We start from the raw sequence: 27,491 nt of genomic DNA, 5'->3' as shown, positions 1-27,491 counted from the left end.
CAGAGCCGAGGCATTAGATATGCCTGACATGATTATGGGCATTTGAGTCCCAATTTTGTATATTTTGGACACACATATGTACACTCGAGACGCTTTGCGATATATATATATATATACAGTTTGACTTTTTGATGCATGATTTTATGATGATGAATGATTGATATGCCAGTCTAATGCTTGATTAGCGATAGAATCAGCTAACCAATTTTGAGATCTTGGAATGTGCAAATAATTAATGTAAATAAATGATCTTTGCAACAACCTCACCCTTAAATATTGGCGATATAATGATGGATCTCTAACCCGATAAATGTTATTTAACTGAGACACTATCAATTGAGAATCAAGATACACTACCAACGAGTCGATCCCATGAGAGATTGCCTCGGATAATAAATTGATAACAGCTGTATACTCGGCCATATTGTTTGAAGCAGGACCGATACACACGACTCTCGATGTCATCAACTGACCAGTTGGGTAATAAAGTACCCAAGCTGCGGAAGCAAGATTCCGAGTGTGCCGACTAGCACCATCGGCGAATCCAAAATAAACCAAATCATCCATCAACACCTGCCAAAGCAGACCAAAAAGTGCTGATATCAGAAAACGCTCGATAAGATATGTACAAATATACATAAAATACAAAGAAGTCATTGCCTGGTAAAACTAAGCAAAATACTTCTTTAAATAGAGCCCATTTCGGGGCTCCGCCAGCTTGTTTCCTTCGAAATCAATTAACTCATACGATCCTTTTTCTAAGACTCGTTTGATAATGAAAGGACCGTACCACATAGGCTTGAATTTGCCTGCCCCCAAGGCGTCCTTATCTTGGTCATAGACCAAGACAAGGTCACCTTCAGAAAAGACACGAGGTCGGACAGACTTATCATACTGAGTTTTGACCCTTTTCTTATGGGCCTCATTCGTCGTGGCGGCATCTCGACGCTGCTCATCGAGATGTTCCAGGTGAACTAGGCGCTCCTCGAGACTCGAAGTCTCAGGAAGAAGCTCGATAGCCAATTTCAGAGATGGAATTTCACATTCGACCGGAAAGATAGATTCCACCCCGTAAACTAACTGAAAAGGAGTAAAACCAGTAGCCGTTTTAACGGAGGTTCGGTATGCCCAAAGAGCCGGATACAACATAATGTGCCAATTGGACCGATTTTTATCGATTGTCCGTTGGAGTATCGTCTTAAGAGTTTTATTGACCGCCTCGACCTGTCCATTGGCCTGAGGATAGTAAGGAGACGAATGCTCTTGACGGAAACCTAATTTAAAAGCCAATTCGGACATTAGCTGATTTTGGAAATGACTGCCATGGTCAGTGACAATCTCTCTTGGGATACCGAATCTTGAGATAACTTGATTGAAAAGAAACAAAGCTGCCGTGTCACTGTCGTTCTTATAAGTAGGCATGGCTTCAGCCCACTTCGTGAAGTAGTCTACAGCCACGATAATGTACTTGTGATTTGCCGCTGAAGGCGGATTACAAGTCGTAAAATCAATACCCCACTTAGTAAAGGGACCGATGGTGACAACGGGAAAAAGGGGAGCTGGATGCGCGCGCATCTTGCGAGTAAAAATTTGACACGGGTGACAGCGTTTTACCGCTTCCACACAGTCCTTAAAGAGTGAAGGCCAAAAGTAGCCGGCACGTAAGATGCGCTGGGCTGTAGCAAGCCCGGATAGATGACCACCACAAGCTCCACTGTGGCAATCATTAAGAACAGACTCTGCTTCCTCTAAGGTTAAACAACGTCGAAGAATTGAATCAACCCCTCGACGGTATAAAGTGTCACCAATGATAACATAGTTTTTAGCCAGGTGACGTAACTTGCGACGTTCATCCTTGGAGGAAGTAGAGGGAAACTTCGAAGTCTGGAGATAAACAATGATATCTCCATACCAAGGGTCTTGTGAAGAGATGAGGAATATATGTTCGTCGGGTAAACTTTCCTCATAAACAACATCCTCTCCACAAGGAAGCTCAGAAATTAGCTCCGCGAAGACCATAGATTTCTTAGACTTGGCGGACAAGAACTCGAGGTCGAATTCTTGTAAAATGACTATCCATCTATTATATTTGCCCCCAATCACTCGCCTACTGAGGACAAATTGGAATGGATTGACCGCCGCTAAGACAAAAGTTTTGCGTAGCAAAATGTAATGACGGAGCCTCTGGACAGCATGGACTGCTGCCAAGGCCAACTTCTCAACTGGAGAATAGCGGAGTTCAGGGCCTATCAAGCCTCGGCTCAAATAATAAATCACGTGCTCGACAAGAGCATCGTCTTCCTGAACTAGAACCATACCAATGGTAGATTCTGCTGCAGCGAGATATAAAAGGAAGTCTCTACCGTAATCCGGTGGACTCAAAAGCGGGGCAGAGACTAATGCCTTTTTCAAAGCATCAAACGACCGCTGCGCAAAGTCGTCCCACAGGAATGGAACTCCTTTCCGTAGCAAACGCATGAACCCTTTAGTGATCTCGGCATAGTTTGCTATAAACCTTCTTAAGAAATTGGCCTTCCCTTGAAGACTTTGAAGTTGACGAATTGAAGACGGGGGAGGCAACTGAACTATTGCCTCAACCTTGAAGGGATCAACCCGAATCCCTTCATTGGAAACTATAAACCCTAACAACCGACCTGATGTAACCGCGAAAACGCACTTATTAGGATTCAACCGGATTTTGTAAAAACGACATCGCTCAAAACTAATCGAAGATGACTAGGATGATCAGTTCTCTTTCGAGAACGAGCAGCGAGATCATCTAAGTATGCCTCGATGATATGTTTGATGTCGTGGAAAGCGTAAGACATGGCCCGCTGAAAGGTGGCTCCAGCATTTTTAAGACCGAAGGGCATCTTTCGATATGCAAAGGTACCCCAGGGACATATGAAGGCAGTCTTATGCTGATCCTCAGGACGAATAGAGATTTGATTATAACCTGAGAAACCATCCATAAAGGAGAAAATCGCATTACCCGCACACTCGTCAATAATTTGATCAATAAATGGCGTGGGGTAATTGTCTTTTGGACAAGCCTTGTTTAAGTCCCTAAAATCGATGCATACGCGGATTGTTCCTTGCTTTTTGTCCACAGGGACTGGATTCGAAACCCAATCCGTAAGAGGAACAGGGTATATAAAACCCGCCCTTAGCAGCTTCTCAACCTCAGCTTTGATAGCCGCTGCTTTCCTAGGGTTAACCGGCCGAAGCCTTTGACGAATCGGTTTTGCGTTTTCGTACGTCTTGATCTCATGTTGGACTATAGAAGGATCAATGCCGGGCATTTCCTCATAAGACCAAGCAAATACATCACGATATTCCTTGAATAGGTCGGTGTAAATTTGAATTTCTTCAGGGGAACACTCACTTCCGATGAAGATATTCTCGATGATGTTAGGATTCTTAGAGATGTTTATAGGTATCGTTTTTGAGATTACCGACATATTACCTTCAGCACGTGTGTGTGTTGGAGCCAAAGGGTTCGATACCGTACAAACATCACTACCAACGAGCTCGGAGAATCTAGATTCTACTTCCTGCAATGGAGGAAGAAAATATGAGCGATGGTGTAAGTCTTCCCAAGGTCGATCTATACCCATCATAATTTCGAGGATTGCTTCTTCAGAAGGTAGAACCGAATCTAAGCAGTCCAAGGCAGAGTTAGAATCAAAGCTCCAAGCGGGGGCCACATGACCATCTAGCTCCTCTTCGGAAAAGGGAGTAGAATGGTTATCTGCAGAGTCTACGATAGCCTGATATCTAAGCTCAGCTGCAGATATAGGAAATGCCATTCCATTAACTTGCCCTTCAACTAATGTGGTCGTAGGTGAAGGCAAGGTCCAAGGGTCGGAAAAATGATGAGTTCGGAAGAACTCCTCTCGAGAAGATTCCTTGGATGATGAAATAGCATTGATTCTTGCAAAAGGAGAGGGAAGATCAAACGTACCCATCAATGAGGAATACATCCCTACTCCTAAATTCTCAGTCGGCGGGCGAGGGTTATCCACCAAAGGAACAGTAGAGTCGGAGGTTGCTTGAGGATCGATTGGAGCATAGTCCAATTGATCAACCTTAACGATTTTCCCCTCATGAGGAAAGCAAATGACACGAAACAAAGTCGAAACAACGGCTTCCATCTCGTACACCCAGTTCCTTCCTAATAGGAGATTATAGTCTAGGTTAGCATCTACGACTTCAACTTCGATATTAACGACCTTCCCTCCAACACATATAGGAAAGGCCGGGATAATCCCATGCGGCTTGTGAGAATGGCCATCAAATGCAGTTAAGACGGTTGGTGAAGGAACAGCCGAAGGTGAACCAATAGCCTTCCAACAAGACATGGACATGACGCATGTGGAAGCTCCTTCATCTATAACGGTGCGAAAAATATTGATTTTCCGGTATGTTGACTTTACTTGAAAAGCCATATGATGAGGGAGTCTCTTTTTGACATTTGACATGTCAAAAGAGAGCACTAGAGAGTTAGCTGAATCGACTGCTCCAATGGCGGAGAGTAAAGCACTTCTCTGAGACGGACACGACTGGAGAACTTCCAAAGCGGACATAGCACATGGGCTTTGAGCCAAATCCTCCACAATGGAGTAATTTTGAGCAGCTCTAGCATTGGGGTTAATTGTCGCGCGTTTGGCGGAACCTTTCGGTATCCTAGGTACAGTCTCAACAGGAGGTCGCTCAATATGAAGGTCATTACTTCCGGGAACCGTTTTATCCTTAGATGTTTCGGCTTCACCATAATCACGTGACCGAGTAGTCACGTTAACGTTTGAACCCATCATAAAAACATTTGATGCTTTTTCCCCTTCCTGGTTGCCCCCTGAGGAGGTCCCAGGATTCGAATTTGCGCCAGCAAGAAGTTGCTGCCCTTGGGGAAACGGGTTAGTCAACACAGCTTGCGAACTAGAAGTCCCTTGCTGTGCTAACAAGCGCTGAGCGTCTTCGATTCTAGGGCAAAGATGAGTTAGATGGTCCCCACTGCATAACTTGCAAGGAAACTTGACTTTCTTTCTCGACTCACCCTTACCACCACCAGCGTTGTTGCCGGATTTATTTGCATCGGGCTTCCCATCCGAGTTCTTCTTTTTACCACGTCCTTTCTTTTTCCCATTGGAATTTTGATTTCCTTTGGGGTTATCGGATTGGACGGCGTTAATGGAAGAATTTTGGGAAGCAGGAGGATTAGACATTGTGACTTGGTTGTTAGGAGCAGTTTGTAATGACAACTGCTGCAATTGATTCAACAAGTTCACTGTAGTCGAGTCTACAGACCCCACGATACCATCCGCATGCGGACCTGGCTTTGGCTTAGCTAAATCAACCTTAGATCCAGGAGCATCTGGCAAGTACTTTTGGAGGATTCCAGACTGAGAGTAGATCAGTTCTAATTGCTGGGCCCTGAAAATGGCTTGCTCCTCAGAATAGACCCCAGACATGGAGACATCCTTGGAGATCTCAGGTTGCAAAGACTTCAAAAACCACTCTAGACGGTACTCCGGAGGGATTTCGGCTTTAATGAGCCTTTTTCTCCGTCTCCATTCCTGTATGTGATCAGAAATGTGGGTTGCCTTATCCTGACGAAAGGTAGCCAGAAGTTCAGTTCCGGCATCATAGCGGACAGGCAACTGAAAGTGATTCAAGAAGATATTAGCTAAGTCTGCGAACGATGTAAAGCTGCCCCCTGGCAACTCTATGTACCATTTAGCCGCATTACCAGTCAAGGTGCGTTGAAAGAGTCTCAACCTAACCGAATCTTCGATGAGGGAGTTAGATGAGCACCACAAATGGAATGTGGTTACATGATCGCCCGGATCTTCACCGCTCTTCCCTTCGAATTTTGGGATGTCCGAAGGGAGTTTGGTTGGGACCGGAGGCCAGGCTGGATTGTATCTGATAGGGTCGTTCGTTAGCTTAGTGAGATCTGGCAAGTTTAACGTTGCCAGAAATGGAAGCCTAGGAGGACCTAGGGGATTCCACCCAGACTGGGCAGAACTCCCCAAGTTCTGAAAAGATTGTCCTGGGATTTGAGAGGCACCAGGCTGCCCCAAGTGACCAGTAGAACCAGCTGAACCAAAGGGCAAGCCTTGTGGTCCAGCAAAATTCGGAGTTTGACCAACTCCTGCCGTATAAGCTCCATAGCTTGCAAAGTTTCCTCCTAAAGAATTGTAAGGAGTCGATAACCCCTGATATGGGTTCCAAGCCGAAGCGAGGGGAGGAATACTTTGAAACATGCTAACCGTGGAATACGGCCTACTTCCTTGTTGGCCAATGAATGGATTCGCAGTTCCTGCGTTACTAGCCCCAGGGTTATTCCAACCTTGGAAAGGATTGCTGCTTTGTCCTATTGAAGAAAAAGGCATGGATCCTACCGTTGGGTTGGAATGTGGAATATGACCACTTCCAAAAGGAAAACCCTGAAATGAAGCCGATCCGCCCATCATGGACGTAGCGGCACTGAACGGAACTGACGGAATACCCTGTGATTGGGTGCCAAAAAGGAAGGAACCAGTACTAAAAGCATTGGTTTGGGCATTTCCACTCGTGGACGGAATGGAGGTAGACCCAACCAAAGATGTGCTAGCAAACGATCCGAACAAGGAAGCGGAGGGGATGGAAATGGTTCCTCCCCCTTGCACCGATGTTGGGGTTTGCATAGTCGCAGCACTCGTGGAAGCCATGCTTCCAGTAGTGATCATAAATGGTAAGCGCGTAGCGTAACCTGGACTCGCTGGTCTATATAATGGAGGCCCAACGTATTGCAATACGTCTGGGTAACTAGATGGTAGTGGAGAATTTGGAATCACTAATGATTCTGAAAGTTCTTCTACCTCTACGTTATCCTCCGCTTGAAAGCGAACTTGAGAAAAGACTGGAGCGTCTCTCTCTTGTTCAAAAGTACCAGGCCTTGCTTGGCCGCTAATATCCCCGAGAGGAGGATCAATCCCCGATGCGTCAGCCGGCGTGGGACGGACCCCACCGGTAGTATTCCCTCTGCGCCTTCTAGGAGAAGGCTCTAAACTAGGTGGCGAGAGACCACGAAGTCTTCGAGACCGTCTTGGAGACCGGTCAGCCACTTTGAATTCTTTTGTTAAGATCTAACTAAAGACTCAAAAAAAATTAAAAGCTAAGCCGACTAGGAGCACAGAGCACACAGTATAAAGTTCCTAAAGATACAGCCAGTCAAACAACTTTCAAGTATTTCCGCTCCGGGTGATTGAGACCGGACACCAAAATACGAGAAAGTGAATCAAAGGGCCTTCCGAGGATAGTCTGGGATGATGAGGGCCCAGTCCTATCAGCGAAGGTATCAGAGGAAGTTACGCTGACCTCCTAACAACAGTTTGCGCCGGTGCAAGCCCCCAAGCTTCGCAAGGGTGCCCTCCGGAAGTACTGTCGAGAGTGATACAACGTCGACCTCAGGTGCCACGGGATTCCCCTCCGCAGCCACCTATGCAGATCCCTATGAGAGGCAACTATGGGTACCAACTCGTCGCAGAAGCCAGGCGGAACAGTCGTGAGGTAAGTTCGGACAAGTAGGAGAGGGGGTATCTCTCTTCCCTGTCTTCACAGACCCTCGTGCTTAACTCCCAGATCCGGAGCTTTCCTGGTCTCCCTAACGCTATTGGATTTACTCTCTTTAATCAGACTCTTATGTTTGACGTTTTGTGTGGCCTTGGAGAGTTAACTCTCCACTCGCCTAATCCAAGGCCCTAAAATCCTAAACTTGTTGGTGTAATAACTAAAACAAAAAGTTCTAGTGGATTTTAATTAAGCGCTTGATTTTATTAGGCTGTTCTTTAAGTCAAAGGTAATGGAGGTGAAACTTGTGGTGTTTTATGGACGCAAAAGAAATTAATAAAACCTAGCTACATGCACATGCACTTTTGTTTTCGATGAATAGCAATTTCTATGGGGTTCAGAAGGCACTTGTAATATAAACAAAAAATTTTTTCCTTTTTCTTTTTAGACTCCACACTCACAAAAACTAACAAAACTAAATATGCCTAAAAAGAGATGCAAATCTTTCCCTAATGCAAGAACTAAATGTGGATGCACGATTCAAAGACTACTCTAAAAACAAAGAAGGAAAGTTGCTGCTTTACCAAATTTTGTCTTGCCACTGAAATGCTTAGATAGAAGATGATTTGTTACTAATCATTTCGTCCAAACAATAAAAACAAGTTTTAAGATAAAAAACAAGGCACTTTCACTTCGCAAAAAAGGAAATCAGATGAGAAGCAAGTTTAAGAAAGCGAAACTCAAAAACTTTCAAAAGATTTTCTTTCAATCAAACCAAAAAGTCTTTTTCAGAGGGAAACTCTCAAAAAAAAAAAAACTGACACTAATGATTGATAAACAAGCCACCAAACACTTTTGTGAATTGACACCTTTCAAATGATGAAAACTCAACAAAAATAAAATGTGTTCGAAAACGCTTTTGACAATCAAAAGCAGCAATGAAAGTCCAAAATATCAAAAGACAAGTTTCAAGAAACTGGTAACAAACAAATTTCCCGAAACAAAGGAGTAAATGGTCATAAAAACGATTTCGTTAAGCAAACATAAATGTCATGAAAACAAAATGGACACAAAGATTTGAAGACAATCTTCCCACTCTGCCGAAACAGAGCAATCAAGATTCTTAAACAGAAACCTTGTGTGTCAAAAATCAATGACGCTTGCAATCAACGAAAAACAAGACTAGCACTCCTTATAACTAGAGAGAGTTCGAAACAAGATGCCCCCTGTTAAACAGAGAACTGTCACTGGGAATTGACTGTTTTAAACTGACCCAAACCACCAGACAAACATTCAGCAAAAGAAAAATTATAAATCTTGAAAATTATGTGATATACGCGCCTGCAATTATTTGCAGAATGCGTGTACACGCGACTGTAACTAAGGAAACCTGCGTATACGCGGGTTTACTTAGTGCAACTTGCGTATATACGCTTCTGTAATCCAGAAAAAGTGTGTATATGAAGTGTTTCAAGAAAAATAAAAAACACAAACTGAAAAACTGGAAAAGCTTGGAGTTCAAGAAAATATCAGACAGTCAGAACCAACAAACAGAGGGACTGAGCCTTGATTGGCTTGAGGACTACCCAAACTAGGAACAACAAGAGTGTTGTCCCCAGCGGAGTCGCCAATTCTGGTTGAAGGGAAAATACCCCTAGGGTCCTTTGGGCTAAGACTCTACCAGACTGAAAATTGCTTATACAAAGAAACACACACACACAGCCATCTTTTTTACTTTTAAGCAAATTCTAATGTTTAGGGTACATACCTAAGGTCCTACGTTCGAGAAGACCGTTAGGGTGCAAACCCTTCTTGGAGTTCCCTTCTTCTTTCTTTGACCTGCAAGACAAACAAATCAAAAAACACAACAGTACAAGTATAGAAGTTTATATATAAATCATCTTTATGCTATAAAGTTAGTTATAAAAAATCTTTAAGTAACCACTTTCATAAGAATTCAACACAAGAATCTCATAAGTATAAAGAAAGATTATTCGGGAACAAAGACGTGTTTCTTTATATATAAAGGCAAATAAAGTACATATATCGGAAAGATATCACCTGAACACCTTCAGCAGGCTCCAAGCAAGCTTCCTCCCGGATTCGTTCCAGCCTCCAGCCTCCAACAAGAGCTCCTTCCAAGTCTTACTCAATGATGATGTCAAGGATGAATGATCACCAATACACATGGAAACAAGGGTTTCCTATGCAAAATGGGGGAAGTGCAGGATGCACCAAGGACTTCAGACCTGGTCTAAGGGAAAAATCTCAGCATAATAATCTTGCTCTCCTTTCTCTCTCCCCTTGGCCTTCCCTTTGATGTCTTTTTATACCCTCTCCAAAGTAGTTTTTTAGTTAGGAGTTGGTTGGGAACAGTTGGGCCACGGGCACTAACAGGTGATCCAGCAGGTAAACCCGCGATCACCGCCCGAAAAAGAGGAAATTATATTTTTTTAAGTGTTTTAATAGATACACGCGGGTTGGGTATGACAGACCCGCGTGTACACGCGTTTAACACAGGGCAAAGTCGCGTATAGGGAATAAAACACTGTTTTTTAAATTTTTGGACCAGGTCTGGAAGGGGGGGTTGCCCTAGGCCATAAGTGCAGCATCACAAACCATAAGAGTGAGATTTGGAGCTATAACAGGTGGGCCAATTGGTATGGAACCCCTGCCTTCAATTTGGTGCTAAACTCTATCAAGGATTGGAGGAGAAAATATGGAAGACTGAGTTTTTTGGATGCAGGTAGGTCCATGCCATATCTTAGTTCATGTAATAGTTTGAAATGATATTCATAGACTATGTTGTATCTTCCTTCACAGGAGATATATTTCATGATCTAATAACTACCCTCACCCCATGGATAAGGTATACTTGTCCTCCTGATGCCATTTTTATCCTCCACGGGATGTTCATTAGGCTAGAAAAAGGTCTTCTTAGCAACTTGGCCTAGCGGTTTCTCTTCTTTGCTCCAGGGGAGTCCAAGTGGGAGGCTCATAATCCTACTGATAAACTCCAGTGTAAGTTCTATGGTTAGACCCCTGAAACTGACTGTGGCATGGGTTTTTGAGTGGGGTTTTAAAGACAATAAAAATTCCTCTGTGACTTCCTCATCATACCCATGAAATTTTTCAAAGAAAGGCATCCAATTTTCCCTGGTAAAGAGGGCTACCACTTCTGGGTGTTCATGCAGTTTAGTTGAATTCAGAGGCTCCTTCCTCATAAAACCCCCTGTCATGATGTTCAAAGACTGCTAGGAATTCTCAGGTGAGGAGGAAGGCAGCAAATTTCAAACTCGAAAATAGAGGAACAGTTGAGGTTTTCTTTTCTGGGATCGGAGAGAGTTTTTCATGTTCCTTCTTTTTAACAAAAACAGATTGCAACTTTCCTTCCCTTAAAACTCTGTTCTCAAACTTAATTTTCTTCTCGGCTTGTTTGAGGGAAACAATATCTTAAAAAAACAAAGAGTATACAAGATAGTGTTTTTTTCCTTTCACAAAATAATCAGACTACCCAATGCAAATTCACTATTTTACAGGCTTAATTTTCTATGGTTGCATCATTTCTTTACAGGGAAGAATACCATGGAGGAGAAAGAGATAGTATTTCAGTGCAGAGAGTAAATGGAAAAACTGTATATATATTTTTTGTAAAACACAGGCAGACTTCTGTTCTCACTTTTCCTTTCTTTTCAACTCAATACTTCGCTTCGAATCCCACCACCTTTTGTAGATATGTGAAATGCAGAGTGGGTTTTACTGAGCCTACCTTTTCAAGCTTGAATTTGGCATAAAATCCCAAATTTTCCTCTGCGGAGCTCCTCACTGGCATTCCTGTAGAAAGGCTCATGTAGGACTGTGTTTCCGCTCCTGTAGAGTGTGATAATGCTCGTGTAGAGCCCGATAAGCGGAAGGGTTTTGAAACTGACAGAGAGTGACTCTTTTGAGGTTCTAAAGGTGGTAGGTAAGTTGTTGCAGTTGAAAGCACGAAGATGCAATTGAAAACAAAGGTGATGAAGGTGTTGACTACAGCGTACTTAAGCTTACGGGCGTGTTCTGTGGTGACAAGGTGAGGTGGCAGGAAGGGTATGTTATCCCCATCCAGACCGTTGGTCCCTACTTCAGTGCCATTATGAATCTTCATGCCGCCTGCCCGCAATCACTTCCATCATTCCCGTTATACGCCGCCACCACTACCTGTTTTGAGTTTTCTTCCCTGAGTTGACTGAACACACGTGTCGATGGCACCCACTGAGCGTTGTTTGAATTGGACGAGGCGCTGTTTGAACTAGACGAGGGGTGTTGTTTGAACTGGACGAGGGTGGCCAGTTAGTTGGCCACCAATCTCGTTTAATCACAACCATCTCACTTGTCCATGCAGTTTCTAAATTATACTCATGCAACAGAGGAACGGGTTTAGTCACTTACCTGTTAGTCACTACCGTGCTATTGCATGCTCAGACCTTGGCATTTTGTTCATGGATTGCTGCTGCTGGTGCCCATGGCTTCTAAATTGGTGGCTCAACTACCTCATGCTGGTGATCTTTAATCAGGATTGGTTCCTTGCGCATTTTATACACCTATGGCTGCACTGACCCTGCAACTGGAGCTCGATTTTTAAGGGGATCAGCTATTATAGGAATCCTACAGGATTTCCTGTAACTGCTTCTCCCTCTAAAACTTTTGGCTAAGGATTGAGTAGGGCTTAGAGAGATTTGTTGTGGAAGGTTTTGAAGGAAAATGAAAAATAGCTGGTATGCACAAGGTAAGAGATAAGTTAAGAGTGTTGTTGTTTTATTCTTCATTTGTTTTTTGAAAAACAAAAGAAATTGGATTCTGTATTTTCTGTGCAAGGAGGAAAGAAGCGAGTGGAAATGCAGGGGTGAAGGTATGGAATGGAGAGTTAGGAGGATGAATGGTGGCAGGGGGGTCCATAGGTCTCCTGGACAAGTTTCAGACCCTTTGATCCTTTTCTGGACTTGATTTTGAGCTCTTTGTGATTTCTACAGGAGCCTCCTATAGAATGCACACAGCTTCCTATAGGATGCATAATTTCCAGAGCAAGTGAGACGAGGGACTGGGAAAAGACAATGGCAATGGAGAAATGATCTATTAGAGGTGTATTTGGCTCGGCCATGTCCATTTTTTTGCTGCGGCCCTCCTGCAACCTGCAAAGTATTCAAAAGGAGTTAGTTTTTCTGTTCTTGTTTTTTTTTTTTTTTTCCTCTCTCTCTTTTTTTTTTTTAGACAATTGGGGTGCCTCTAGGAGGTTTTCACCCTCACTATCTGCCCTAGGCACCTCCAAGGGGAGGTTTTCACCCAGGGATATTTTATTCTCCTCTTTTTTCTTTTCTGGTTTTTTTATTAGGGTGTGGGTGGAGTGGAGTCAAAGACTTGTTTCACTACCAACACTGTTTTACTCAGATTCTCAATGAATTCTTGCTTGGAGAGGGGCTTCCTATAGATTTTCAACCTATGCCCATTGACAAGCATGGGGATGGCTTCTTCATCGATGGTCTGGATCAGAACTGAACCATTTTCATTACACCTTTCTACTGTGTACGGTCCCAGCCATCTTTTCCTCAGTTTTCCCTTGAAATCTTTATACTTTGAATCATATAGCAGTGCCCAATATCCTTCCTGGAATTGTTTCTTTTTGAGGTGTTTTTCATGCCATATTTTCCTTTGAAGCTGGACTACCTCTGAGTGGAGAAGGGCCTGCAATCTCTGTTCATCCAATCCATTTAGCTGAAGTAACCTTTCCTTTTATGCATGGCTGAGATCTAGGTCCAACTGAGCTACCATCCTTAGTGTGTTATATTCAAATTCTATTGATAGCAAAGCCTTCTTCCCATAGACCAGCTCATAGGGTGTGAACCCTGTGGTGGTTTTCCAGGTGGTGTTATAGGCCCAGGTGGCCTCAACCAATCAATCTGCCCAATATTTTTGTTGCTGCTCACTACCTTGGTCAAAATTCCTTCCAAAGCTCTGTTAGTGACTTCCACCTGTCCAATTTCTTGCAGATGATAAGGGGTGGAAGTTTTGTGGTTAATTTTGTGATGTACAAGCAGTTCTTCAATCATATTGGAGGTAAACTGACTCCCTTGATCTGTGACTAATTCTCTTGGATATCCAAACTTGTAGAATATATTCTCTCTCAAAAACTCAGCTACTTTTTCTTCTGTTGCTGCCTTGATCGCCTTTGTTTCTGCCCATTTTGTCAGATAATCAGTGCACACAATGATGTAAGATTTCTTCTTTGAAGGAGGATTGATAGGACCCACAAAGTCCATGCCCCATTTGTCAAATGGCTTGAAATTCACTTGAGGTTGCAGGGGCATCTCATCCCTTGGAGTAGGTTTCCCCATCCTTTGACATCAGTCATATTGGCTGATATATCTCCTTACATCTTGATGAAGAGTGGGCCAATAGTAACCTACTTGTAGAATTTTGAAGGAAGTCCTCTTTGCTGCAAAATGGCCCCCATAAGGCCCATCATGACAGGTTAGGAGAATGTCAAAAACTTCCTCCTCCCTGACACATCTCCTCAAAATCTGATCTGGGCCAAGTTTGAAGAGATTTCCCCCAATCCAGGTGAATGGGGCACATTTCCTCACGATCTTGATCTTCTCTTTTGAGGACAGGTGTGGTAGAAACTATGTTGAAACCAAGTAAATTTCTATATCAACAAACCATGGAGAGAGTACTGAGATAGCAAATAGGTGTTCATCTAGCATATGATCATCCACCATTCCTTATTCACCTACAGGCAGATCTATTCTAGACAGAAAATCAGCAACAACATTTTCCTTACCCCGCTTATCAACAATAGTTAAATCAAATTACTGCAATAAAAGTAACCAGGTAACCCTATCAACCAACGCAATGTTGCATCCTTGAGGGTAGAAGGAAACAGTTTCAAATTCTTCTCATCTTCTGCGTAGTCATAGGTCCGACAGATAACAACAAATTCAAACAAAAAGGTATTCAGATCTTTGGTAGTCAACCCATGGAAGTGAGGTAAGGCCAAGGGACTTATGTTCTTCATTTTAGTGTCCCCATTGGTCTCTTGGATAGGAAAGGTACCCTCTACTCTTTCCCCATTCCCTCTAAAGTTTCTGTTTTCAGCCATGGTCTCAAGAGGGATGGTTTCTTTCTCTTCTTCTACTATAGGATCTTCGTATATCTCTGGTGGCTCACCTATAGGTTCTTCTGGATCATTGCCACCGAAGAAGAGAGAAGGGTCACTGTGTGATGTGGTGGGGGTGTTGGATAGGAATTTTACTGAGTTATCTCTGTTCCTATGAGGCATGAAAGGGAATCTCTTTTTGGGTGATTTTTGTTTTTCTCTGCTTGTACATACAAAACTAAAATGGATTGAACAACAAATTGCAACTAACTGAAATGAACTTGATGAAATTAAACTGCAGAATTGAAATGTAAGCAAAGAAATGACTACTCTACTTTGCTAGAATGGAAATTGCAGAATTGAAATGAAAGCAGGAAATGACTAATCTACTTTGCTGGAATGGAAATTGCAGAATTGAAATAAAAGTAGGAAATGTCTAATCTACTTTGTTGAAATGGAAATTGCTGAATTGAAATGAAAGCAGGAAATGTCTAATCTACTTTGCTAAAATGGAAATTGCAGAATTGAAATGAAAGTAGGAAATGAAATGAAACAACAACTCTACTTTTGCTGAAATAAACTACTTAGCAGAATGTTGCAGTAGAAAATAGAAGAAAAGAAGTAATCAAAAAATAATCAGATGCTTCACCAGAAATGGCACCAAAAAGATGGTGAGAACCAATATTGCAGCAATAATGTTGCAACTCCTGGGGCTTCCTACTTTACTTTTATCAACCCGGTAGTTCGTAACAAACTTGGAAGTGACGGTGTTGTATGCACAAGTACTAGCTCTTACTGCAGGCTGTCACTTGGTCAACTGGTGCAAGATCACTAGGAGCTTAAGCCAACTTCTATGGATTCTCAGAAGAAGCTTTTAACCATGATGAAAGAAAGCTAACTCTATAGAGGCTATTCTATTTGCAGAAAGAGAAGGAAAACTGAAATGTAACGCAAACCCTAACAAACCTTAATTTACCCACTAACCCTACTTTTGCAGGAAAAGAAATGAAAATGGATGGAATGAGTGCCATTGACTACTGAAAAGATAAATTGCATTGATTCAAGCGACTTCTGAAAATAAATGAGAAGAAAACATCTTTTTGTGCTTTTGAGTGTTTTTATGTGAAATTATTATGCTTGTGATTTATCTGGTTGTGATTGTGCAAAGGTTCGGTGCAAAGGCAGATAGATTTGGCTTTTGTAGAGGGTAAGGAAGGTATGGAGAGGTCCTAAGAAGCCCCTAGTACCCTTCTAAAGACTTTCATAGCGATCAGACTTCGAAAAATCACTCATAGGAAATTCTACAGGAGGCGCAGGGGATCTACAAGAGGATATATAGGAGGATCTACACGAGGAGGCCAAGAGCTATTTTTGGAGTTTTGAAGGTGGAAAAATGGTGGAAAAGGGTAACTGAAGGCTAGATGAAGGTGTTAAGGTTTCTGGAGCTGGTCAAGGAAGATCAAGAAAGAACAAGATGGTTGGATGTGTTCAAATGGCAAGAAAGAAGCTTATGGAGAAAACACAGAAATTAGGGCAGATTGGCGAAATGTTGCGAATGACTTGGGAAATATATTAGAAGTGAGCTAGTGCTGGCTATTTTATGGATGTATGGGGAGCTGAGGTGTCCTACAAGAGATCTACACATCTACTTACAAAAATTGTTCAAAGAAAGGACTAAAAACTGAAATTTCTCTAGCTTGACTTAATTTCTGACGTACAAATAGAAAATGTTGTATATTAACCTGTGAGCCGAAAAGCATGCAGAGAGATCTATGGTAAAATATCAGGAAATGATCTAGGCAAATGAATCCGAACAAATATATCAATCTTTCCAAACCAAGTTATCACACTAGTAGTTGCATGGAAGAGCAAAAACTGTGTTTTTGGTGGCAACAGTAGTGCCTTGACCTCAGATCATAGTCCCAGGAAGGGAGAAAGGAGATTAGGGCCTATTGTTGGTCTTTTTAAATATTATTATGTCACTACAGTAACCTACTTGAGCAACTGAAACAAAAAAACAACTATGCTAACCATCAAAAGCAACCTAATCTAACAAAGTAAAATGAACCTATGCAACAGAAATTAACTCATGAACTGAAGCAAAAAACATATAAGTAAAGAGTAGGAGGTGTTGGGTAGCTTGGGTTGGGCCCTAACCCAAGTGCTTCAGCCCTCTGAAAGAGATCAGTGCTGGCTCACAAACTGTTTCATCTTCATCATCAAAAACAGCAGTCACATTACATAAACTGTTCTAAAAAAGGAACTCAAAAATGAGCTGAACACAATGCTGCACAAAAGTATGAAAATATACTAATGACTGGCTAAAATACTGAGGCTCTAAGCCCCCTTATTTATACAAATGGAGACCTCCAACAGTCCTCCTAAAATCAAGGAGCTTGGCTTCCTAGAACTGGAGATAAACAACAGTCCTTCTTTACTTGCTCGACTGCCCCTTGGAATCATCAATGTGGACCTTTGTGCTCCGAGTTGTTGATGGAGGATTCAAGGAAAGGGGTCATAAATGAAGGAGACACCCCCCTACAAGTCCTCTTCCCTGTTTTCCTCGAGTTTTGGCTGCCATTTTCTCATAAATCCCTTGACTTTGTCCAAAATTTACCAAAAAAATCTGCATAAAGCACACATTAGACTACATGGCCAAATGACTAACCCAATTCACTCTATTAGCATAAATATATTCAAAAACATGCAATAAACTAATGAGAATGGTGGATTAAGTTGAAATAAGAGGCAAAATGAGCCCATATAATTACTAATTTCGGGGGCTCATCAAGCAGCATGAAAAAGCATGGCATGATGGACACATTATGTTGCGCACCTTTAAGGTAAATGACTTGGTTTTGTTATATGACATCAATTTTGATAAATTTCCAAGGAAATTCAGAATGCATTGGTTAGGGCCATATGTCATTAAGGAGATTACTGACAGTGGAGCAGTTCAATTGGTTAAATTGAATGGATATCCCTTCCCAGGAAAGGTGAATGGTAGGCGATTGAAGCCATACACCGGTGGTCCGCCCGTGTGACTATATGAGGGTAGCACAGCCTTAGCACTCCAGGAAACTGAAAGGAGGCGTGAGACTATAAACTACACTGCTATGGTTGGGGAGCTGCGTGTTTGAAGGATTGTGCAAAGCAAGGAAGTGTCACAGGGTTCATGACGGCGGAAAGGGAGCTACGCTACCCAGGGAGAAATCACACAGGTCAGCCGGAAAGTGACCGTTAAAGTCATTGTTCATGACTTTATGGTAGAAATGTGGACAAATGGAGCGGACGACCGACATTTAAAACAAAATTTATGGGTCAGATCCTTCAAAATATGCCACCAATCCGGCATTAATGAACCAAATGTGGGGGGGAACGGCCGGATTTGAATTCAAAATGCCCTATAAATTACAGGTGGCTTCCCAACAAAAAACATTTGGCATTTTGAGAATTGAGTTGTTTAGCTCTCAGGTGCACATGAACCAAGAATTCTTCGAAGCTCTGGTAGCGAGTTCGGCATTTGAGCAATTACCAGAGGTGACACGAGAACTGTTAAACACCATTATGTCGAAACCTGCCAAATTTATGGACGTCAAAGCAGTGACAGCCGAGGAGGCTATGCTGGAAGTTTTTATGGAGGCAGAGGAAGCTGCTCCAGAGGTTTCCGAAGTATTATCGGAAGTTCCAAAATTGTCACGGACACCGAGACCAAAACTGACCCCAACCAAGGAGAGCGTGAAGGATAAGAAAGGAAATTAACCTGTAATATCAATGCGCACCTCGTCAAGAAGAAACCCACCAAAGGACAAGCCCACCGCACAAGAAAACGGTAAAGCCATCCATCTAGAACCAGAGGAGGAAGAAATTGAAGACATCCCGATTGACGATGAGGATGTGAGGATAGACGTGGAGGAAGTTGAAGTCCAGGGTGATGACCTTATCACTCGATTGCCTGAGTATGTACCTCGGTGTAAGGGCAAGACCAAGGTGCCAAAAAGATATCAACGAAAGCAAGGTCCCTTTACAAACGGCTCTGTTACTGGATGATATTGTTTTTGAAGGACCGCGCTTGGGGTGGGCTCCACTGTTAAAGCTCGAAGATTGGGACTTAGCTGACCATGAGAAGTTCCCGCACCTAGCAACCGAGTAGCTAATGCGTCGCATTATTGATACAACCATCGGGATGACTACATTGGAGTTGCAGAAGTGGCTTAGGGGAGTAGACAAGGTAGGTCTGCTCAACCTGCTATGGGTGCCGCACTACAATCGCACCCTGATTACAGTATTGTTCATCAAGCAACTGCTATGTTTGGTGCATGATTGGTGTTTGTGGCTGGAGGAGACAATACCCATCAATGACATATTGATCCACAGGAGCACACGACTGCCCTACATAGGTGAAAATCCGGCCATGATGTTTGGTGAAAAAAGTGGCGAGCAAGCCCTCGCAGAGGCCATGAAGGAAAAATTTAAGCTTGTGAAGAAGCCGCGGGGCTATGCCATCTCAAGTATCAATGACCCTGCAATCAAGGTGGCCATGCAAATTTTGGCCAGAAAGGTGATGAGGAAGTGTTGCGCAGATGAGGTACCCACACCTGTCATCACGCTAGCAGCCTAGTGCACCGAAGGAGTCCATTTCAATTGGACACACTATCTCTGCGGTGAGTTCCTTGTGAACTGCTGTAAGGCACTGGAGCTCAGTAAGACATTCCACTACGCATGGCTCTTACTGTCTATTGTGCTGGTAACATGGGAGCTGCCAAAGGACAGTAAATTCCTCTTGGTCACGTTGGATTTACTAGAAGCCGCGAAGTACACTTCACTGTGGGCAACCAAGGATGCACAATGCATCAAGGATAGTAAGATATTCTAGATCTTGATGGAGATGAACATCCGCATGGCTATCAATCACAAACCATGGTTGTCGCCTACTATGTTTTCCAACCTGCAGGGCTATGCAGAGTTCAAGGTAGATTTTCACCATGTGTCGATCAGCGCGCAGAAGGACCCTGTGCAGACATGGTATGACTTGCCTTACTTGGCAACGAATGACACAATTGATGCAATGTTTGATCATTGGCAGGAAAAATGGCGCACTACATCAGACTTGGTGGTGGGAGTGAGAAAGTCTACGGCGCAGCACAAGAAGGAGGAGGCCAAGCTCAAGATGACACAGCTGGTCGAGAAGAGGAAGAAGGAGGCCACTAACAAGGCCTAGGCAGAGCACGATGCGCTCAATAGACGAAGAAGAAAATAGGTGGAACAGAGTGGGGCTCTGACAAAGGCTCGAGGTCACCTTCGCCCAAGACAAAAGAAGAGATGGATGAGCAAATAGAGCAGCACAACACAAACCTGCAGGTGACATCCGCATGCATCAAGGATCCAAGGGAGCAAGAGAAAGGAGGGTCGAGGAAGAAATCCAAGGCCACTAAGATGTCGATGGACCCAATCACCCTCACACAGGGAAACTTGCACAATATTGGAGACACGGTGCAAGATGTCACCATGGAGGCCCTACAGTAGTTTGAGCAGTAGCAAAAACTAATATTGGTGGCCATCAAGACAGGTTTATAGGAGCTGTAGACCCGCGCATCACAGGTTGGCACAGTGTCCACCAGCCTTGCTATCGGTACTTCAAAAGCTGTCGAGATGCTGCGCACAAAGGTCTCTAGCATGATAGTGTAGCCCGATGGAGCACTGACCACGGAGAATGAAGCTGACAGGCCCACTGTTAGTGCCCTCAAGGGAGTGGGGTTGAATTTTCCAGCACTCCCTGGTGAGGCACTCAACCTATTGCATGATGGAGTGATCGTGGAGCTGAGGGCCCACGAGCACTGCGCCCTACAGGTGATCAGCGAGCAGAGGATTAATAATGAATAGATGACCCTACCGAGGTAACCAAGACTCTTCCATCACTGGCATGACCGAGGTAACCAAGACTCTTCCATCACTGGCGTGACTGAGGTAACCGACCAGAAAAAGTGTATAATTTAGGTTGTGGAGGACGCATTCTTAATGGTCCCAGAGTTGGCCATTTTGGAGGAAGAATTGGTCGAGGTGCGTGTCCGCAAGCTGGCTACAAGGGTGTGCGACGCTCACACAGAGATGGCTAGGGATTAGCTGGAGTTGCACCTACATATCATCGAACTACAGTTGAAGGCCCAACCTTCAACACCGTTGGAAGTAAAGGAGCAGTGTGCAACCACTGTCACAGAAGCAATAGCGGCGGTCGACAGTGTAGTAGCAGACTACACACAGCTTTTTGAACAGTCATTTGAGGTCCTGATGAGCTTGCAGGAGGACCCTAATGTACATCGGCTAGAGACAGAAGCACAAGAATTGAAGCAGTGCTATGACGAGGTGAAAGGCACAACATGAACCATCGTGCTCGCACATAGACTGGCAAAGCTGCAGGAGGCCAAGAAGCTGAAAGAACAGGTAGATGCAGTGCAACACAAGGAGGTAGTGCTAAAGGCACGACTAAAGCCCTGGTTGGATGAGGCTTATACAGTTATGGCCTCTATTAAAGGAAATCTTGCAACTCAGAAAGCAACTCAGCAAAAGCTTCAGGCCGACAGTTCAGGAGTAGTGACTAAGCAGATAGTTGAAGAAGTGAAGCAGGCGACCGCACTGTGCACTGCTAAGGTTGTGGTCATACATGTTGAGTTGGGAGGTCTTCATGCTAAGATCTCCATGCCTGCAGAGTGACTCAAGGGTGAGTCATGATGTTTTTGTTGGGGGCCTGTTGGGAACAGGATCCCCCAAGGACAGTTTTAGGGCTAACATTCCATGTTTTGGGTCAAATTTTGTAATAAAGTTGTAAAGTCTCCGCATTTTGTGGTCACAGAGCACGAAGGTGTCATGAGTCATAAAGGTTTGTCCACCCTTATTTTGTAAAGTGTAAAGTCGGTTGTAAATATCTACCCATGCTCCACAGAATATGGGATTGTATAAAAAGAGCTAAGTAAGTAAGCTCTAAGGAGTCATAAGTTTTTGGGAGTAGAAGACAAGGATTGGAGACTTCGTAGAGAAGTTTAAGTTTCAAGTCTTAGTGTAGGTAGAGGCTCTGCAGCAGAGTGCACAGAGACCTAGGGTAGAAGTCCACAACTGAGTGCGTGGACCACTACAGCTGTGCATGCAGGGTGGATAGAGTCGATAATAATCTTAAGATATCAATAAAGAGAAGTATTCCACAATTCCTGCGTATTTCTTTCCTGTTGATTCATCTTGTCATATTGTGTATGGATTTCATTTACAATGCTTATGTGATGCACGAATGTATGTAATTATATTGGTTAATTGAATGCAAGTGACAATCTTAGTTTACGCAACGCTAACTGTGAGTGTTTAGTAAGATAAGTAAATCACTTAAGATAACTTGGGAACCTATATAATACGTTGTCATAGCAGCGCGAAAGTACCTGGACCATAGGTTATGGCTGCGTGGAGGTCAATCGTACTCCTTCGTAGAGGTACTGAAGGATGAAATAAAGGCTAAGACTGATAGAGAAAGAGAGCTTAGCGACCTGTGTGAAAGCAGGAATAGATGGTATAAACCAACATCACAACCATCTCAGGGTGTGGAAACATGGTTCCAACATCCCCCCATAATGCTTTGGGTGAGACTTCGGTTCGTGCTCCACGAACTGATGCCGAAATGGCCAGTAGTGTAAGGATTTGTTTGGCTAACTAACACTGAACCTGGGTCAGGCCCCACGCGGCCAAAAGGTTTTCTAACAGGAATATGAGAATCATCCTTCTTAATTTTTCTTTGATTTTTCTTCAGAGACAAGTCAACACCTTGATGATTTCTCCTTCCATAGTACAACATGCTATCTTTACTTAGAGCACTAAAGACATTCTTGACTTCATTTCGTCACATCACTGGAATGTATGCTTCGACTTCCCATGCCCACAACAAGCTTCCTTGTGCCCAAATTTTCCACAATTGTAGCATTTGATTTGGCCTAAGAATGGGGTAGAGGAGTTACTCTTCTTGATGATGCCTTTGTCAAAACTCCTATTGTTGGCTTGATGGGGCCTAACCCAGGTTCGGAAGTGTTTTAGCCAAACAAATCTCACACTATCGACCCTTTCGGCAATAGTCTGCGGAGCGCGGACTGAAGTCTCAACCGAGGTAGTATGGGAGGGTGCTGGAACCAGGTTTCCGCACCCTAGTGATGTCTTGATGAGTACTGGAAGGGTCACAAACCAATTTGCGCACTTGCGCTCCTCTGCATAACAATTTGGCCTTCGAAAAGCTCATTGATGAGGCACTTCTTAGATTATTATTATTAATGTATTTATTATAGATCAGATCTAATTCGTAAAGTCTTTAACCTAGCATTCAACAGTGATAACCAGTGCGCATAACCATAAATCTCACTGATAAGCATAAAATCATAACATAAGCATAAACATATAGATGAGCAATCAAGGCACAATAATTCATAAACACTTATCTTTATTACTCTTCTGTTCAGTACAATCAGTTCCACCCTACACACTCAGCTACAGGGGTCCGCGCACATAGTTGTGGACTCTACTAGGCCTCTGCATACACAGCTGCAGAGCCTTCTCTAACTACTACTACACAAGGCTTGGACTTACAGACTCAGAGTAAATATTACCTTCACAAACCCATAATACATCATATCTTAGCCAAAAGCTACTTTCTATCCTTAAAATCTTACTCTATTTATACCTTCCCATGGTCCGCGGACCATGGGCAAGCCGACTTGCTTTCTATTATTTTACATTATTTTTGGGCGGAAAACCTTTTGACTTGACCCATTAAAATTCGCGCTCCGCGCACTTCATGGAGCTTTTACCATACTATTACCCAAAATTGTGGGCTTTAAGCCCCAAAACCTTTATGCGGGGATCCTCTACCCAACAGACCCCCAACACAATCATCGTGACTCGTCCTGAGTCACTCATCGGTGCGGCGAGACACATTGCCAAGGCATTGCGATTCACCATTCCTGCAGTGACGTACTACATTCTGTTGCTCCATCTATACCTCCTGCAAAAATTCTTCAAGCTCCTACTCCATTACCTCTACTAATTCGCTCAACCGATGATGCTCATCCTGCTCTGCTCGGTTAACACAAAGTGGCCGCTCATAGGATTTTAGCTCTAGTTGAGGTGCCAAAGGCGGGAATTCTTTGTGCCAAAGCAGCAAGTTTTCAATCTCTGGTCCAGTATACGCACTGTGCGCTGAAGCTTGTGTTGCATTTTTGCAAGAGAGATGTTGTTGTCCGTGAGATCCCAATCTTCAAGGTGCATTAGAGACGAACTGTTAACTGAAATTCCATCCTTTGTCTCAATATTCACGGTCTTTCCCTTATCTTTCATGGGTCGTTGGCCAGCCCATGGTTTAGGAAGTGGCATCCAGACCAGTTCTACTTCGCGTCTAAGAATTTTCGGTACATCCCCTACCGTCAGTGTTGAACTCGGTGCGCTGTCCACGGCCGTCGACATCACACTCTCCAGAAGGTCCTGCATCTCCATTAGCCATATTACAACCCCTGGGCTTACTTCTTGAGCGTCAATGATCATCAGTTCCATACCAGTAGGAAGGCACAATAGCTTACTTCTCTCGATACCACAGATCATTTGGTGGATGCCCCCTTGCAATTTATAGACGTGTTGAAGTTCAAATTCAGCCATTCCCTCCTTTTCTGGTGCATTAACGTTAAATCTATGGTAGATCATTCTAGATCTGGTTCATACTTCGTATTTTAATTTCCCACCACCCACTCCTTTTCGCCAGATCTTAGAAATCTTGTCATGAACAGTGACAACAACTGTCACCTCCGTGTTTATCCACGTAGCAATGCAACCCCTTCTGTGCAACCGCGACCCTTGTGACATAAACGGCTCTTTAACAGATTGTTTTACCATCCCGCGCTCTCTTTCAATTGTTCGAAGTGGTGAGAGTATGCTTCGGTCGGTTAGTCAAGTAGCCAGCCCACCCAAGTAGAGCTTCAGGCAACTGCCATTTACTCTACCTGGAAAGAGATCTCCATTAAGCTTGCCAAGCTAGACCATGCCTCCATCTATGACTTCTTTGACTACATAGGTTCCCAACCAAAACATTCAGAGCTTTCTAGGGAATTTCTCGAACTTGCTATCGTATAGTAATACTAGATCGTTTTCTTTGAACGTGCATAACTTGATATGGTGATCATGCCAGGATTTTTACTGCTGCTTTTGTACCTACTGATGGAATCCTGCCAAAAACCATTCCTCCTTGAGTTCTTCCAGTTGCATGAGCCTCTCCTCCAGGGCCCCGCGGTCTACCATGCCTGTAATTATTGCTATTCGCAAACTGGGTACAATGTATTCCATCGACATGACAACTTCCGTGCCATAAACTAGTTGGAAAGGTGTCTGACCCATCAACTTCTTGCATGTGGTTATGTATGCCCATAACACAATAGGTATGTGAAAATCCCATTCATTTTGCTACACATTACATACCTTGGTCAACGCAGTCTCCAAAATCTTGTTGAAGGCTTCGATGGTCACATTCGCTTGTGGATGGTACGATGTGCTCTGCTAATGATATATCTGGAATTCCTCGGTGAGCATGCTGATAGTTTCATTCAGGAAGTGCATTCCACAGTCGCTCATTAGAATTTTCGGGCATCCAAACCGTGTTAACACATTCTCGAACAAAAATTTCACAGTTGTAGCAGCCGTGCAGTCCTTAACCGGTTGTGCTTCCACCCATCAAGTCAAGTATTCTGTCGCGGTGATGATATAGCGCGCACTTGTCTTTCCTTGAGGTGTGATAGGCCCCACAAAGTCGATCACCCATTTTTCGAATGGTTGTAGTGTCATCTGTGGATTGAGTGGCATTTCGTCCCTCCACGATGGTTTCCCAGTTCATTGACATACGTCACAGGCTCGACAGTACGCTTTTGAGTCTTGATGTAGAGTTGGCCACCATAGTCCAGTGCGAAGAATCTTCTGTGTTGTTGCGTGTCCCACATAATGTCCTCTTGCAGCCCCCCAATGTGCTTATGTGAGGATATATCCTCACTCAAATTCAGGTACATATCTTCGTAATATTTATTGTTTCGCATTTTATAGAGGTGCCCCGCGATAACAGTAAAATTCACTGCACATATCACCAATTCTTTCCTCTGCTGAACTGAATATCCCTGCGGCGTGGTCCCTATGGTTAAGAAGTGGATTATTTCCTCGAAGTGATCGTCCATGACACACACTACATAGAGCTGTGCATCAGGTAATCCTTCCTCCAAATTTTTTGGCTCCTCACCATTCTTAATTCACAAGAGGTGATCTAGACCTGCATTTAGGCATCCCGGCTTCACAATGACTTCGAAGTCATATTCTTGGAATAGTAACAACCATCTACAAATACGCCCCCCCAACACAGGCTTATTCACTAAGTATTTCAATGCAGAATGATCAGTATACATCTTAAAGTGCCCACCCAGCAGATAGTGGCGGTATTTCTGGAGTGCGTATACCATCGCCAGTCCCTCGCACTTAGTAGTAGAATAGTCCTTTTTAGTTTTTGACAGCCACTGGCTTGCGAACGCGATTGGGTGATCAATGCCTTCTGCACCTTCCTGCATAAGTACAGCGCCCGGCATAATACAGGACGCATCAACATGTACATGAAATTCGATGTCCCATTTTGGAAAGACCAGAATGGGAGTGGATGCCATTTTTTCCTTGAGAACCTCCAGAGTCTTCTTACGTTCCTCATTCCAACAATATGTAGCATCCTTTTTCAACAATTGTTTGATTGGTGCCATGAATTTTGCATAGCTCTTAATGAACTTTCGATAGTACCCAGTGTGTCCCAATGTGGTGCGTGGTTGTTTGACACTTCGCGCTGCCTCCAGATTCAGTATGACAGCAACCTTCGCAGGATCCACCATCAGGCCTTGTCGGCAAACCACATTGTTGTTGGGAAAAGTATCTATTCAGAACACCCCTATCCCACTCTAAGGTGTGATAGTGCCTTAGCAACAAGCAAGGAAAACTACTTGAGTATTCTTCTTTATGAAATGTAAATGAAGAGGAAGGATGTAACTAACCTATGTCTTTCGCTAGTTTGTTGATCCAATCGCTCCTCTCTTCAATAGCTCCCAGCTCCCTGCTCCCTTACCGGCCCAGCTTCACCGAATTCCTGCAAGATCACAAGAGAGAGAAACTACACGAAGATATAGATATACATTCATAAAAAGCTCAGGATCAGATTAAGCTAAACATGCAAATATAACAAAACATCATTAATACACAACATGTAGGAGAAACTCAAATAATTTTATTGATATGATAAGAAAGTCCAAGAGGAGATACAACCAAGTGAGTCCCGATCTAGCATCTACCTCCCAGCAAAGGAATCCCTTCCACTCCTCCAACAAAGCATAAATCACCCAATGTACTAATCTGAATCTCAAACTAACAGCAATTCTCTGCAAAGTACAAAATTCCAGCCTCTGGATCTCTGGGATGAGGGATCCATATATAGATGTAAGCAGAGAGGATGAGTCAGCTTATGTTTTGACTTGTGGCTTCTCTCTGTCAGTTCTTGCTTCCACTTGGAGACTGAGAGCCTCTTACTCATCACTTGGTCGAATTCAGTGAGGCAAGTGTCATTGGAGAAGATTCTGGAAGCTTCCATGGTCTTTCCACCTCGTTGAATGACTCTGCCACTTGTCATTTCCCACTCAACGCACCTGGGTAGTGCATTCAAGTGCATTGCAACGCACCTAGCCAGTGTATTTGGGTGCTTTGCAAAGCAGGCAGCTAGTGGAGC

Source organism: Pinus tabuliformis, chromosome X, assembly GCF_031772625.1.
Source record: "Pinus tabuliformis cultivar Carrire ecotype Pingquan chromosome X, CPIR1, whole genome shotgun sequence".
NCBI lineage: Eukaryota > Viridiplantae > Streptophyta > Pinopsida > Pinales > Pinaceae > Pinus > Pinus tabuliformis.
The sequence above is the reverse complement of the archived record's forward strand: the minus strand, read 5'-3'. Positions refer to the sequence as shown.